This window comes from Armigeres subalbatus, chromosome 3 (assembly GCF_024139115.2).
Source record: "Armigeres subalbatus isolate Guangzhou_Male chromosome 3, GZ_Asu_2, whole genome shotgun sequence".
Classification (NCBI taxonomy): Eukaryota; Metazoa; Arthropoda; class Insecta; order Diptera; family Culicidae; genus Armigeres; species Armigeres subalbatus.
In genome coordinates, this window is record NC_085141.1 from 91589755 (window position 1) to 91607267 (window position 17513).

Consider the following 17513-nt stretch of genomic DNA (forward strand, 5'->3'; position numbering starts at 1 on the left):
ATATTTGATAAAATCAATAGTGGTTCTAAATTGATAGTTTTAATGCATTAACTGATAGACAAACTTTGAATTTGCTAGAAATAAAATTGGATTCATTTCGTCTTGATAACCAATCTAATTTTCTAGGAGGTAAAATAGGCTCCACTATACTGCCGTCGCAAGCATAATCGTCCAATATTGATTTTGCATGGAAGAAAATATGGAACAGTTACGCTTGCGGCGGCAGTATATAAATAGGAAAGCCAATTTGTTGGGGAAATTATTGTTTTCAATTAGTATTCATAATGGCATAACTACAATGTGTCGCTTCAAGTAAAGCAAACGTTAAGACATGCAATGATGAACAATATTATTAAGAACCCATTGTCTTCACTGAAGGCATGATCGCCCTATAAGTGTTTATTTGGGTAACCTCTAACGAAGAGAAAAACTGTTCAATAATTAATAACGTTTCTCTTTACTAAACGTAATCATGCCCATTTTTTCTATTATTTTGCTTTCATGCGCTCGCATACCCTATATACGAGTGAACTTCTCACGTGGCAGCTATTTTTGTGGCGTTCAATCAGCGTATGGGAGCGCAGCTGGTGTACGTGAGGACGCTATGCAAGCACATTTCGGCGGGAGCGAACGGCACTGCATTCGCTTCAGTCGCTTGCCGTCGGATGAATATCGCAGAAGGAAGCATCACCAACACACTTTGGCCCTGACGGAAGCGAGTAAACAAAATGGGGGCCCGGTGGTGCTTTTTTATTTCACCCGGTAAGGGATATAAGGCGTCAATTTTAAAATAATTGTTAAAACGTTGAAACACATTTTAGCCGAAAATAGTTAGATTTTTCGGGTTCGAAATTTAATTTACTTTTAGATTGGCAACATGAAAGTCTAATTATTTCGATTATAAACATGTGTAAATATGTAGCCTAACATATAGGTGAAGATTTCGGCTATCTGTTGCTGGTGTTGGATTGCGTGGGAGTGCTCTCGGCTCTCAGATTTGACAAATCGATGTCTTAAACGCAGAGAAGTCGTTTTAAAAATTTGGTATTGAGTTATAGAAAAGAAAAATTGTTTATAAATATGTTTTCGAAAAAAAAAGGACCGAACGAGCGTCGAACATAAACTCTCTGAGTGAGAGGCTAGAACGACACCCATCAGCTATCTTTACTTCTTGAATGAGTGGTGATCGAAGTATAACAGCTTATACGCAATTTGCACTGATCATCGACTGCTTGTGCATACGTGCAGCAACGCACCGGATGCTGTGTTTAGGTTCCGTGGCATATTCAAACCATCTGCCGTTGAAAAACATATACGATTGAGTCTACGTCATGTGCTTTTGTGTCAATTCATTCAGATATGTCACCTAATATTCATAGTGTTATGATGTGCAGGGAAGCAACATCAATTTCAACGTTTAATTTGAATCCTCTGTAATGCATTCTTCCTGGCGTTACAGCAAATAATCTTTATTGGCACAGTATATGTAGAACATGGCAGTATATGTTTGAAGTTTTCAAATATCACTCGGATTATGTGGGAGAAGCTGAGTTTCGGAAGGATTCGGAGAAAATGTTCCTTTCTTGCTAGTCAACGGAAAATGTATCCAAACTTTTCTACAATCCAAGCATGTTTTGGATCATGTAGTAATCTCAGTTCGGTCGATGACTCATTCCGGAAGTTAAATTTCAAAACGTGTTTTTATGGTGGACTGGTGCGAAAATTTTTTGACAGCTCTGCCCTACAGTTTGTTGTTTTAATTTAACTAATAATCGATTTAAAGCACTAGTTTGTAATAACTTATACTGAATGATAACAAAAAAAAAAAAATTTTTTATTGGTTATTATTAGTCAGTATAAGTTACTGCAACTAGCGCTTTCATTTTGTTATTAGTGCAAAAGAAACAACAATAAGGCAGAGTTGTATAAATCTTCGCACTAGAAATGGTGGACATCACGTTTGAAATTCAACCTTTGGAATGAGTCAGTATGATATAAAGTATTACACATTATTGGCCCAAGTTTGCTGATTTAGGTAACACCAGCTCTGTCACGACTCACGAGTAATCTATCAGATTGTGTACATGGATAGTTTACCTGTATGGAGTGAATTGATAAATAATTTTGGATCTTTTGGATTTTGGATACAAACGCAAATTAAAATTAATTAGTTCTAATTCAACCTTCGTACCATCACTATGAAATGCTCTCCATATGAAAAAAAAAAAGCAACCATAGTAGAATTATCTTCAGATTTTATAAGGTCGGATCTAATTCGTTAATTTTAGTTGAAAAGTGGTTGAATGGTCAATGACAAAAACGAAGCTGCTATCAGCAAAAAATGAATTCTTACCAATATGAAGAATCATACTATTCAAAACAATAATTTTGAAAAGGCTAGCTTATTGATTGGGTGACAGAAGCCTAAGCTGGATTCTGACTTCAAACTGGGAAGCACTCGAATGTTTGCCAACTGGAAACATTTTTTGTTCTACATATATCCCGGGATTTTTTTGTAATACTAAAATTAATGCTAATACTAAAATAAAACGTCACTGCATTCGCTTCAGTCGCTTGCCATTGGATGTGTATTGCAGAAGGAAGCATCACCAACACGCCCCATTGGCCCATCACCCCGGCAAGGGTGAAGGGCGTCAATTTTAAAATGATTGTTAAAATGTTAAAACACATTTTAGCCGAAGATTTTTCAGGTTTGAAATTTATTTTTCTTTTAGATTGGCAACATGGAAGTCTAATTATTTCGATTAAAAGACATGTGTAGATATGTAGTCTAACATATATATGTGTACTTCGGCTACCTGTTGGTAGTCTTGGATTGCGTGGGAGTGCTCTCGCCTCTCAGATTTGACGAATCGATGTTTTAATCTTTGTTTACAAACGCAGAGAAGTCGTTTTAAAAATGTGGTATTGAGTTATAGAAAATAAAAATTGTTTATAAATATGTTTTTGAAAAAAGATGAGAACCGAACGAGCGTCGAACACAGATACTCTGAGTGAGAGGCTAGAACGTTACCCCTCAGCTACCTTTACTTCTTGGATCAGTTGTGATCGAAGTATTACAGGTTATATGCAATTTGCACTGATCATCGGCTGCTTGTGCATTCGTGCGGCAACGCACCTGGTGCTGTGTGTTTAGGTTCCGTGGCATATTTATTGCGAGAAGATAGAAAAATTCGAACGAGGGTCCGACGGTCGACCGTCGGAGAGTTGTTCCGCAAACGTCAAATCACTTGATGCACGGAAAATAATGTTGGTTGATTTTTTCGGTGTGAATGTTGATTATTGAAATCAAAGAAAATATGTAACTTTAAACGAGTGTTACATGCCGCTATATATTTTAAATAAGTTTTATAGTACTTTCAAGGCATTTCGGAACGTATTTATGCGATTTTGAAACATTTTAGACTTAACGAATATTCTTGATATCAAGGAATATCAACACTTTTCGCACAGTGCATGTCATTTGAAGTTTCCGACACTCAGTCTTCTTCTTCTTCTTTGCTCCGCAAAATTAGAAGTTTTCTCTGTTCTCGCAATAAATCATCTGACGTTGAAAAACATATACGATTGAGTTTACGTCATGTGCTTTTGTGTCAATTCATTCAAATATGTCACCTAATATTCATAATGTTTTGGTGTGCAGGGAAGCAACTTCAGAATCAATTTCAACATTTATTTTGAATCCTCTGTAATGCATTCTTCCTGGCGTTTCAGCAAATAATTCATATTGGCACAGTATATGTAAAACATGGCTGGTCTAAGAATTAGTTTGTAAATACAACAATTTATTTTAGTAAATGGTTTTGATTTTCTATAACTACTTACTATATTCGTACCTTTTCGCTTGCATACCTTCGGTGTGGTTTTTGATAGTTAATTAATTCATGCTATACATAAGTCCTAAATCTTGGACTTCGCTAGACCAATTGGAACTCCATTCATAGTGAAGATTTCAAATAGCACTCGGATTATGTGGGAGAAGCTGAGATTCGGTAGGATTTGAAGAAAAAATTTTTTTGCCAAGTCAATGAAAAATGTATCCAAACTTTTCTACAGTCCAAGCATGTTTTGGATCATGTAGTAATCTAAGTTTGATCATTTAGTTTGTCGATTACGTGTTACGTGTTTAAACGTGTTTTATGGTGGACTTCTGGTGCGAATATTTTTCGACATTTATCCTCTGGAATTAGTTATTGGCAAACTACTAAATTATCCATAACAAATTACTCTAAGGCAATCAACGATTTTTGATTTCCTGATAGAATAATATCAGGTATGCAATCAGTATGATATAAAGTCTCAGGATATAAAGTATTACACATTATTGGCCCAAGTATGCTGATTTCGGTAACACCAACTCTGTCACGAGTAATCTATCAGATTTTGTACAGTGATAGTTTACCTGTACAGAGTGTTCTGATAAATAATTTTAGATCAGTTCATTATAATATATACAAAAACAAATTAATATGAATCAATTTTAATAAAACCTTCGGTTAATCACTCCGAAATGCTCTCCATATGAAGAAAAGCAACTATAGTAGAATTCCCTTCAAATTTTATTAAGTCGGATCAAATTCGTAAATCTTAGTTAAAAGTGGTTGAATGTCAATGACAAAAACGGAACTGCTATCAGCAAAAAATGAATTCTTATCTATATGAAGAATCATACTATTCAAAACAATAATTTTAAAAAGGCTAACTTATTGATGGGTGCCAGAAGCCTAAGCTGGATTCTGACTTCAAAACAAGAAACACTCGAAAGTTTCAAATGACCAACATTATGGATCATATATCCAAAACTATGGATCATATTACCGAAGTTTTGGATTATAATCACGATAAAATTGCGCAAAATTGTATTTTTATGGATCAAAATGTAGTTTTCTATGGATCATTTTCCAAATGGATGATGGGAAAATAGCATGAATGATATTGTTTTTCTTGATCATGTTTAAAGGTACATACTTATTTTCCAATTATTTAATTTATTTTTTAGCTTAGTTATGCTTAGTTATGGATCTTAAAATTAATCTTTATTGATACGCCTGAGCTATTTTTTGGATTTAAGGTAGCGTTTTATGGAACATATGGATCGTTTTTGTGCATTTAACGGTAGGCTGCCATAAACAAATGTGAAAAATATGTTTGTCAACCCTTTTGAACGAGCGAGAAAGGCATCATCACCGCTAGGTGGATTAATCAGGGTTTTTTGATAGTAGAATCCAAACAGAATGTTACAGAAGCTGACGAATTTCATGTTTAAATTTTAAACAGAACACCATCAATCTGGTATCAAATGTGGATTGAACATTTACATTTAAATTTCAATAGTATTATCTATTGATGTTAACCAATGGAAATGCAATGAATTATTTTATAAATCTGGCAAAAGCAGGGTTGAGTAGCTTCTTATATTACAATGTAGAAACTATCGCATTTATTTAATATTCTAGTTATTTCGAATATGCCTACAGATAAAATAATACATATAATTTTGTTTCAATTAAGTCATAAGGAATAAGTAGGAAATTGTAAAAGTTGTAACTCAAAAACAAACGATCACGAAGCTGAATGCCATGCATCACATAAGTCTTTTGAATAAACAAATGAATAAAAGAAACTTACCTCTCACTTTCTCTCCTACTAATATCGGTCAGAAATCAGCAGCTTCACTACAATCTTCCACATTTATAGATCCCAAAACAAAGCCATCACTTGCCCACTTACAGATGCCAACCATGTTCCTCCAATCGTAGGCAGCAGCATCCGGAGTGGAGATTTCGTGGTTTCACACTTCGTCTAACCTAATTTTCGTTTGCACCTTCCTGTCCTGCCACTAGCTGACTGATGCTAAGAAGCTACTGTCTGTCTCCGGGATGGATCAGTTCCACTTCCACCTGAAGAATGGTGCCACAAACCAAAACGGTGACGGGCGAGTGTAGGTTCGTCTTCGTTCGATTGGCTTATGTGAGATCCACCGCGCGCTCTATGGTCGAGCTTGGGCAAAGGCGAAAACTGCCGGTTAGTGTAGTCAAACGAGCATAATGTCACGAATGCAATTCAAGCAAAGGACCATTTGATTTTGAATTTACGTGGTGTTACTGTTCCAACAAAAGCACTAAATTTATGATAATTGAGTGCGGCTGCTTTGTAGCCAATTGCTAATCCTGAAATTTTCGGCAAATCTACGATATTAAATATCTTAGATTTAAGATAAATTACCCATCTTTGTCTGTGCTCTTTAAGCTTCACAAAAACATATGCGACTTTCGCTGTCGCTGGGTGAATGCGATTGTCTATCGCATTTGTATGAAGCGTGAATGAAATTACGCATCCAGCGGCCTAGCAATGTTTTAAGTTTGGGGAAATCTTTAACCCTTATGAGAGTGACCACCGTAAAAGGGCTATGGGGTACCCGGTTACCCAACTGCCTTGCAATTGGTATTTTTGTGTATGTGGCTGTAGGTATGTATGTAAGTATGTTCCAAGTAACATTTTTAGTTTTATAACGGTCATGAAAACCATTATTCGCTCTACATGACTTCTATAAAACCAACATAAAACCAAAATATTAGTGGCGGAATTAAGCTGGGGAACAATGGGACTCATAGAATATTTCTCAAAAATTTAATTAGGGGAACTGTTCGGCACTTCATCTAATAGCTCCCATGTTCATCCCATCAGAACAACAAAACAATGAAAAAAAAATATTTGTTTCTTATTTTTGTGATTTTTTTCTGCAGTGTGCACGCATGTTGGTATTGGTGTTGTATTTATTTGTTTTGCGATGAGATGAATGTGTTCAGTAATATGGAAAATGGAACAGTTCCCCTACATACGCCAAAATTGTCCTGAGAAAAATAACTGATTTTCTTAGAATTTTGATTAATTCTGGAGAAACTTCCGAAGAAATTTTTGAAGTTATTTTTGAGAGTATTTTAGAAGTAATTCTAGGAATTTCTTTGCAAAATCCAATCGGTATTTATCTGGAAACTAAATTGAAAAGTACATCGTAAATTGCTGTATGAATTCCTTTGCCAAATCTCTCCAAAATCTTTCAGGCTTTTTTCTGTAAATTTTTTTGAGAATACATTCTGAAATTTCTCCAGGAATTTATTAAAAATGTCTTCTAGATATACTTCAGAATTGTTTTCCACTCCAGGAATAATTTAGAAAATTTCTCCATTAATTCCTTTTGAGTTTCCTCCACTATTATGGGGCCCTCCTTAGCCGTGCGGTTAGACGCGCGGCAACAAAGCAAGACCATGCTGAGGATGGCCGGGTTCGATTCCCGGTGCCGGTCTGGACATTTTTGACGTAAACTACGTATGAGGGGAAGACTCGGATACAGGGTGTAAAATGAAAATTTCAAAATTGGGAACCGTCACGAAATCAATAATAATTTATATATCAATCGATTAGCAAACTCTCCACCAATTTGTCAGTTGTATTGAAACTATTGATTATCAACGCTAAACTATTGTAAATTTTAGTTCTTTCATGCATCATGCATCCCCTATACAGTGCGTTCCAATCCTTGGTAATTGCCTACTTTTAGGGTATTATCTATTCGACATTTAAAGAGAGACCAGAGTAGTATTATATATTATTGAACTGGGTTTTATGAATGGGGTGGCCCTAGTGATGGGCAAAATGGTTCAATTAAGTGAGCGGCTTTGAGCCAAGCGTTCACTTGAATGAGCCGACTCATTTGAACGCTCGTTGACTCATTATTTTTTGTATTGTATTTGTATTTTGTAAGCTGATATATCTCCACCAGCTTCCACACTGATATTCTTCCCTCCCCCTTCATACGGGAGCTTGGCAGAAGGAAGGTCGTGTGATATGTGCCATCACAAATATTGCCCTCCGCTCGCTTTCAAATCGACTTTTATAAAAACATTTTTCATGCCTGCCGTATCCTAACGGAACTATCAATTCTATACTTTCGCCTCTAATTCTATCATGAACATGTGCGTCTAAGTTTGGAAGATGATATTAGCATTTCCATATCATTGTAAATCGTTTAACTTCACGTAGAAGTAACACACACAAAATCATTAATTTAGTTAATTAATTGCTTACATCCAGGGTTGGTATATATCAAAATGAAGTTTGTTATACCGAGATTTTCTGAATAAGTACACAAAAAGGTTCTACCGAAATGTTCGGTTCATTTGACATTTTTTCTGTCAAATATGTTTTGATGTAACCAATCATTCTTTTCCAGTTTGACAACATGTAGCTGGATATTTATTTTAAAACGAATTATTCGGTTCTTTATTAATAGCCGAATCGGTTCGGTAGAAACGTGAACCAAGTTCGGTCATATATTTCAAGTGTGCACGAAAAGGCCTCGTACTGTGCTTCGATGAGGCCGATGATTTTCTCAAGAGCCCCCTTGCCAAAGAGCACGAACTGGACAAGACCAACCTCAAGCTAAATACTTCAAGCTGCTAATTAGACATTAGACAGCACTAGCACAGCAGTTGCTCCCAAAGCTAAGGGACAGAATCGATTATATTTAATAGCAATTGCTGAGATAACAACAAAATTCACGCAGGCTGGTATTGATCCACTCGTAATTTGCAGAAAGGTAAACCTTTAATACACGTATGTGGTTGAAGACTGGTTATATTCAAACTTTTAGCCGTTATATTCATACTTTTTCATATTTTCAGAAATTTGTTCAAGAAATTATCATGGTCGTGTGTTTCTTGATCGCTACAAGGTTGAAAATGGAAGGCATGTTTATTCACCCGATACCAGAAAGTTTCTCAAAAATGCGATGGTCGAATACTTCTTCAAGTTAACAAAAGGTCATATAACAAACAACCATTTCATGGAAATGGTTCAAATAATTTTGAATGAGCTTCCGGATGAAGATTCTCGAACCTGGTATGTCCCTGCCATACAAACCAAATGTGCTAGTGGACTGCTGTACAACAGATATCGATACGTTCAGCAACATGATACAAGATTCAAACAACCGAAACATTAAGAGGAAGGCTTATAGGCATTCAACGTGGGAAACATTAAATGATAATGAAAGATCAGCTTGGGAAGGTATGCTATCATTTCATTTCAATTGAAGAACTAAAAAAATGTTGGGGTTGTATACAAGATACGACCGCTCGACGTAAACTACGTAAAACCAAATATAGTACCTACACTGAACTCAGACGTATACAAGACACGATCGCTCGACGTAAACTATAGTACACTGAGCCATATATTTTGCTCTATATAGAAGAGAAGGAACTAACTCACCGACACTACTTCCCAGCTTTAGCAGCATTTCCCACTGTGTGAGGGAGTAGGGACCCCACTGTCTGGCAGCTGGGCCACCCCATTCAACAATTGATAATACCCTAAAAGTAGGCAATTACCAAGGATTGGAACGCGCTGCATAGGAGATGCATGATGCATGAAAGAACTAAAATTTTCAATAGTTCAGCGTTGATACTCAAAAATTTCAATACTACTGGCAAATTGGTGGAAAGTTTGCGAATCGATTGATATATAAATCTTTGAAATCCATTGAAAGATAAGAGACCTATTAATGTTACAAATCTTACATGATTTCGTGACGGTCTCGAATTTGGAAATTTTCATTTGTCACCCTGTATCAGAGTCTTCCCCTTAGACGTAGTTTACGTCAAAAAAACACTGATCCAATTATTCCGCTCTATATAGAAGAAAAGGAACTATCCCACCGACACTACTACCCAGCTTTAACATATTTACCATTTCCTACTCTGTGAGTGTGTAGGAACCCCACTGTCTAGCAGCTGGGCCACCTCATTCATACACCCCAGTTCAACAATTGATAATACCCTAAAAGTAGGCAATTACCAAGGATTGGAACGCGCTGCATAGGAGATGCATGATGCATGAAAGAACTAAAATTTTCAATAATTTAGCGTCGATACTCAAAAGTTTCAATACTAGTGGCAAATTGGTGGAGAGTTTGCGAATCGATTGATATTTAAATCTTTAAAATCCATTGAAAGATAAAGGACCTATTAATGTTACAAATCTTACATGATTTCGTGACGGTCCCCAATTTTGAAATTTTCATTTTACATCCTGTATCCGAGTCTTCCCCTTAGACGTAGTTTACGTCAAAAATCTATTATACATTTTAATTATCTATATACATAAAAATGAATTTCTGTCTGTCTGAACCTTATAGACTTGGAAACTACTGAACCGATCGGCGAGAAAATTTGTATGCAGAGGTTTTTGGGGCCGGGGAAGGTTCTTAAGATGGTTCGTCGTTTTGCAAATCACGTTTACATATCAATATTTCATCATACACTCTACACTTGATAGTTTAAAGGCTTAAACACATAACAATGCGATTGATATATAATTGATAGCTCAACGATTAATTACACCGTCGTCGGCTGGGAGCGATACCGGCCCGTGCATCGTGACGTGACACAGTGCACCAAATGTTACAACTTCAGGCATGGCACCCGGAATTACAAGTGTGGCGAACTGCACCCGACGGATGAGTGCGACAAGATAGAGGTGGCCGATCCAAAGTGCGGCAACTGTGGCGAAACAACGAAAGGCTGTCCGAAACGCGCGGAGTTCCTGGAAATCCGAAGGAAAGCATCCACCAAAGCCCATCCGAAGAGGAACCATGTTCCAGTGATCGTCGAGGTGAACCTTCCTGCTATCACGGCTCTACGACGAGCGGTACCAGTACTTCCACCGTTGCAGCCGCACAAGCGACTGGTTAGCAGTATCGATTCAAGTCCCTGCACCACCAGCTTCATCCTCCAGCGAATGGCCCCAGCTTCCTCCTCCTGGATTTCGTCGGCATCCGGAGAATCAAACTGACCCGCCGGAAGAATCTGCTCAGCTCTACACTCCGGAGCAGCTGATGCCGATCTTTGCACAGCTCGCCACTCGGCTGCGCGGCTGCAAAACCCGTTTCGACCAGGTCTTCACTCTTGGCATGTTCATTATTGAAAATGGCTGCTAGGGTGGGCCTGGTCAACTGGAACGCTTGCTCGCTCAAGAGCAAAAGCATCGAACTGGCTGATTTCCTCGAGGAGAAGGAGATCGACGTGACGTTCATCACTGAAACGCAGTCCACATCCCGAACTTTCGCATCGTGCGACTCGACCGGCCATCCAGGGGAGGTGGTGTGGCCATCGCACTTCGATATAGCATCAACTGTCGCTGGCTGCCAAGCTTCCAACTGAGTATGATCGAGGCCATCGGTGTCGAAGTGACCACTTCCGTCGGTACAATCACGCTCATCGCGGCGTACTATCCAACGCAAGCCAAAGCCGGCGATGGATCATCGGCTGCCCTTCGGAGGGACATCGTCAGGCTTACGCGGAGGAAAGGCCAGTGTATCATTGCCGGCGACATGAATGCCAAACATCAAGCCTGGGGCATCAGTCGTGGCAATCGAAACGGCACCATCTGGAGCAACGACATGGAGGAAGGACACTACACGATCTTGAGCCCGGATTCCCCCACTCGGCTGAGTCGGTCCGGCGTCCACGCAACCCTCGACCTATACATAACCAACATGAACGACCACGTCTCGCAGCCGGGCGTCTACCAGGAGCTCAGTTGGGATCACTATCCGGTGGTGGCAGAAGAAGGCAATCTCGGTGGCAAGAAAGCGATGTTCCGACGGTTCGGCAGGTAAGCAACACCTTAAACATCGATACACTCACCAAAGATTTGATTCGATTCCGGAATGTCACTCGCAGGCAGTTTCAGGCACGCTGCAATCGAATCACAAAAGTTATCCAGACCAGAATGGTGGACCTCAAAAATAACGATTTCTCGAATAAGATCCGCACTCTCCCAGATTATGCTAAGCCGTTCTGGGAAATGACCAAAATACTAAAATCCAAGCCTCGGCCCATTCCACCTTTGATCCCACTAGACAATAATGGCTCTAAGGATCGCTTGATAACTCCTGTAGAGAAGGTCGCTGAAATAGGTCGTCATTTCGTCAGCTCACACAATCTTGGGCAGAACATCGTCAATCCACACGTAGCAGCCGTCAACGAGCATGCTAACAACATCCATATGATTCCCAACGACTTCTCGGAGGAGTTGGAGATCTCAGCTGGCGAATTGACGGCTTATATCAAATCATCAAAGAACATGAAGGCCCCAGGCTTCGACAGCATCCTGAATCTCGAGCTCAAAAACATGAGTGTACCGTTCTTTGAGCACCTTTCGTTGATCTTTAATCAGTGTCTCCGGTTCAACTACTTCCCATCGTCATGGAAGCCAGCGAAAGTCATCCCCATCCGGAAGTCTGGGAAGAATCCTTCCTCCCCCAAAAGTTATCGTCCCATCAGCCGTCTCTCAGGATTATTTAAGCTATTCGAAAAAGTTATTCATCACCGGATACTTGAGTCTGCCGAAAATCTCAACATCTTGCTCGACGAACAGTTTGGTTTTCGACGCGGTCGGTCAACCGTACACCAACTGACTCGAGTTACCAGCGCGCGTGCTCAGACAGAACAAGTTTGTCTCAAAAATATCCGCCATGGCCTGAAACGATGTCGAGAAGGCATTTGACAATGTATGGCATGATGGCCTGGTGTACAAACTACAACGCTACAATTTTCCCAGCTACCTGGTGAAAATCATCAACAATTACCTGTCGGCAAGGACATTCCGGGTCCACCGAGGTCCACCGTCTGGCCGGGATAAAAACCTTACATGGGACCGTTGCTTGCATTCGGATCAGGCTTTAATTAGGGCGCTAGTTCCAATCTAGGTTATCAAATTTTTATTGTAAATATTAGTGTACATAGTAGGTAGGTTATCAAATTTTACAAACAAATCGATGCCTCCTAAAGGCTAAATTGCCAAACTAGACAACTTTTAAACTTACAATCTATAGCAAATCTGTGAAAATTTAAAACTAAAGCTGAAGGGCCAACTGGCCAAATACTTATCATGTAAAATTAAGTTTTAAGAAAATACCTGGAAATAAACATGAATTTATTACCGCTATAGAACTAACTGTCGAAGTAAGATAGATCCGCTTCCCTAGATTATTTGTGTAGTTTTTGACCTAACCGGGAGCTGAATGACTCAACAAGGCGAAGACACAAATTTGTGACACAAAGGGCTCAAAATCAGGTAGACCGTCGAAGTGGGCAGCAAAAGCGTACCAATCTAGAAAAGGAGGTTTTGCCTGCATAAAATACATGTTGAACCGAGAAATTGATCAACCCTAGGACCAGTGTATTGCTTTCTGCGTGAGCTATTTATTCTCTTGAGCACAGTAGTTATTCTCTTTCCACAAATGTTACTAGAATTTATATTAAAGAGTCAGTACTGAAACAGAAGAGCAAAGGACCGGTCCTATCGCGATACGTTACCTTCGAATATATTGAGAACTTGAATATCAAAGCTACGTATTCAACTTTTTTCGATCTACCGAAGATTCCCTTCCCCAACGCGGTTTTGCGGATTATAGTTTTCACAGTTTTGGGGGCTCGTCCGGGAAGTGGAAATCGCGGTCGTTTGTGACGGTGATATAGTGGTTTATTCACCAAGAGTTCAAGGATCAGTTTACGGACATAACATCCCGTGTGGAGCAGTGCACAAAAAACGATCCACACCGCATCGAGTAGCGTGTGTTAACAGTGACTATATAGCATCCCACAACGGTTCGGCGAAGACAATAGTTCTGTGTGAAACAATAACTCGTAGTCTGTGGTGTTATTTAGTGATTCTCCTGCGTTTGGTCGAAAAGATCAAATGGATAACCCTTACGGCAACTACTCGTTTCCGCCCCCGTATCCACCGACCATGGCTAATCCACCACCGATGAATATCCATCCAGACAATACGTTCGCTCGTTTGGTGGATCAGTTGAATTTCTCGAACATGACCCTCGCAAATCTTACGCAACAGATGGGGGAAATGCGCACTGAAATGCAGTCCCTAAGGGAAGACAATACTCGTTTGTCAAACGAACTCCGCATGAGTCGCACGTATCCTGAGCCACCAGTGGCAAGCACGCCGCATCGGAACAGCGTGAGGCAGAGTGATAATATAAACGATAATCATGGTGTTTCATATTATGAAGACAATCGTAGAAACAATGACGATGTTTCCCTACACAGCGGTGCACGATTCTCAATCGGTGGAAACATAGTGGACGGAGTGGCAAATGATATCGGTGGCAATGCAGAAAATGAGCGAGTATATGGAGAACAAGCAGTGACTGCCTTCGGCCGTGGTCAACCAATCGGAGAGCAGTATTTAACAGTGAATGAAGTGGAATCAGCCTTCTACGAGTTTAGTGGCACTGAAGTGTATTCCGTCCAGAAGTGGATTGCTGACTTCGATGAAATGGCTGACTCTATTGGACTGACCGATTTGCGAAGATTCGTTCTGGCGAAGAAAAAGATAACTGGCCTAGCGAAGCTATCATTGGGCACTGTGAGCCATATTACCGGTTGGAAGCTACTGAAACAGTTTTTGCTGAAGGAGTTCCAGAGAAAAAAAAACAGTGCAGTTATTCATGAAGCTCTCCGTGCTCGAAAGAGGAAACTTGGTGAGAATGTGTTGGAATACTTTTTGGTCATGCGTGAGATAGGAGCAAAGGCCAACTTGGACGCAGATGCCATCATCACACATACAGTGAACGGCATTAATGATAATGGGCCTGACAAGACATTGCTGTACGGTGCGAAATCTATGGACGAGTTCCGAGAGAAGTTGCGTATATATCAAGGTTTGAAGGATTCCAAATACGGTAGGCATAGCAGACCACACAACCCTCCAAACGGAAGTCATCGTAACTCTAACGGCAGAAGCTCGATCGTTAAACCAACGACGAACAGAATAAATAATGCGAGAAGTGTGATTTGTTACCGGTGCGGGGTCGACGGTCATATTGCTAAAGAATGTTCCAAGAAACCGTCCCAAGGAGCTGTGAATGTGTGCCAATCATTACCCGTACCAATACGCGGCACGTATATGGAAGTGAAGTTGAACACAGTACCGACGAGAGCATTCTTCGATTCAGGGTCTGATGTATCACTACTATGCACCAACTGGAAAGACAAACTCGATTTACCCATGAATACGAAAGATGCAAAGAAGCTGACAACTCTCAACGGTTCGGTGTGGACGCAAGGAACGTGTTGTGTGGAGGTAGAAGTAGAAAATGTAATTCTGCAGATTGTTTTCGATGTCCTTGATGCGAAGGACATGTCCAGCCATTATTGCTCGGAAGAAACTTGCTTCTCTATGGAGACGTCAACGTTACAGCGGAAGGAGCGAAGTTTCAACCAAAGGATGAGCTCTTTGTTTTGAGGATCATGGTGCAGGACGATACCGAAGAAGTACTAACACAAGATCAAAATCCGGATATTCGCAAGGAAGTGAAGAAAATTATCAACAGTTAGTCTCCGCAGCAAGTGTCAGATGCAAAAGTAAAGCTCGCGATTGCCTTGAAGGATGAGGCTCCGATCCAACAACTACCAAGAAGATGTAAGCCTCTCGGCTGCTCGGACGGAATTGTAGGGAGCAATTAAGCGGAAAACCTTGCGGAGAAAACAGCCAACCGGTTCTATTGACCAAGGTGGACTACACACTTAAAAAATACCTTGTAATTTTATGTTGAATAACATGCACATAAAAGGAGCGGCCTATTTGTCATAAAATTATGTCTGATTGTAAAATTACATGTGAAGCAAAATCCAAAAAAAATACACGCCATGACGTAAAAGCCAGCTACTAGGATCGCATAGCTCTTACGTCATGGCGTGCGTTTTTTTTTGGTTTTGTTGCTACGTAATAACTCGGCCGCTTTTTCCGTTTACGATTTTACGATTTACGATTGTTTTTCACACTAGAATGATCACAGGAAAATTGTCATATATTGTCATTGTCATTGTCATAATAAATTCAAATCACTGATATTACTTCTAGTTAGTAATGAAAACATAAATTCACACCACGCAATACCAAAGTATTTTCCGATCAGCAACTAACTTACCTGTTTGATTTTCTACCTCAAAAATCCCAGATAATAATTTGAATGCCAAGAATTTCGCTAGCAGTGTAGATCAGTTATAAGCGACGGATTTCTCATCCAACATAGGCAGCGTTAAATCATATCTAACCACTTATCACTAAATTCACAAAAACGCGCTTTATTTTCAACTTTCTGATTATGGTGACGACGGCGGCGAACGCGGTGACCGACGGGAGGAGTATTCTTTACACCACAACGAGATAACCGATGAAATTATTCAGAAACTTATATAAAATAGTTTATTATTTGAACTCGCAAATCACAATTTATGCCAAGAAAAAATACTATACGTTTGTTTTGCACTGACGTTGTCGGCTACCTACCGATGACTGAAGCAAGAGAATAGCTAAACATTTAAAACATACGGTGCAAATTTACATGTTACAGGACGTAACAATAGTTTTATTTCATTTTGAGAATTACATTCCTTTCATGCATCGAATGGGACGTAAATTTGCGATATCTTTATGATTACGTACCTGACTATTTAAGTGTGATGAGGATTACGTCACATGTAGGATTCATAATTTTTTGGTGTGTACAAAACGATCGAGGTAAAGGTATCTTCAATGTGGACTACCAAGACCAAGGCTTGAATACCCCTTTCAGGTACGGTAACGAATCAAGCAAAGGAGCAATTCATACAGCATCAGGGAGTGCGTCTTCTAAATGACCTGACCACCAAAATTTGCTTACATAATTAACATTTTATTCGCCCTTATGGCATTTTAGAGAGAGAGAGAGAGAGAGAGAGAGAGAGAGAGAGAGAGAGAGAAATCAGTGGTGTACTTGCGCGTGTTGATGTTGCTGAGGATGACGAAGGCTACGATGGTAGTGGCATTGGTGGCTGGCATATCGGCGATTACTGGCGGTGGAGGACGTTGTCGGACTGGCTTGGAGGTTCGTAATTGTTGCGACTGTGGCACTACGGTGGCCGCCGAGCTGGTGTTTTATCGTTGGGGTGTCGGACTGTGTGGGCCAGCGGTCGGAAGGACACGATGGTGGTCAGGGAACGGCGGTGGTCCAACGTTCATCCAGCGAATTGTCGACTCCGCCTGCAGCTTTGCACGATGACAGCCAGCGATCGCTGATGATCTTATGGAATTCCGGTCGGAGGTGCGGGACCACACCCTGCGTGGCGCGACGGCAGCCACCAACCGAAAGTTCTAGTCGGCTTGTCTACGTGGGCCTGCTACGAGGCGCGATGGCGGCGGGTGACGATGGAGAAGCTTGGCCTGCTACCCGAGTGGTGCGATGGCGGAAAAGCGTCGGTCTGGAGGTGGCCTGCTACCCGATTGGCGCGATGGCGGATCGTGACGAAGCGGTAATACGTCGGTCTGGGGTGGCCTGCTACCCGATTGGCGCGATGGCGGATCGTGACGAAGCGGTAATGCGTCGGTCTTGGGTCTGTGGCCCAACGTCGGAATGGGGTGGCCTG

At 40.4% G+C, this 17513-nt stretch overlaps 1 protein-coding gene across 1 annotated transcript in view; it reads right to left on the bottom strand.

The window, feature by feature from the left end:
- LOC134224159 (hexosaminidase D) overlaps positions 1 to 5895 on the bottom strand; it is a 101806-nt gene extending 95911 nt beyond the window's left edge. Inside the window, exon 1 of the mRNA XM_062703441.1 lies at positions 5650 to 5895. The gene's annotated coding sequence lies outside the window, so the exon portion shown is untranslated. The remainder of the gene's footprint in view (positions 1 to 5649) is intronic.
- Positions 5896 to 17513: the final 11618 nt, after the last annotated feature.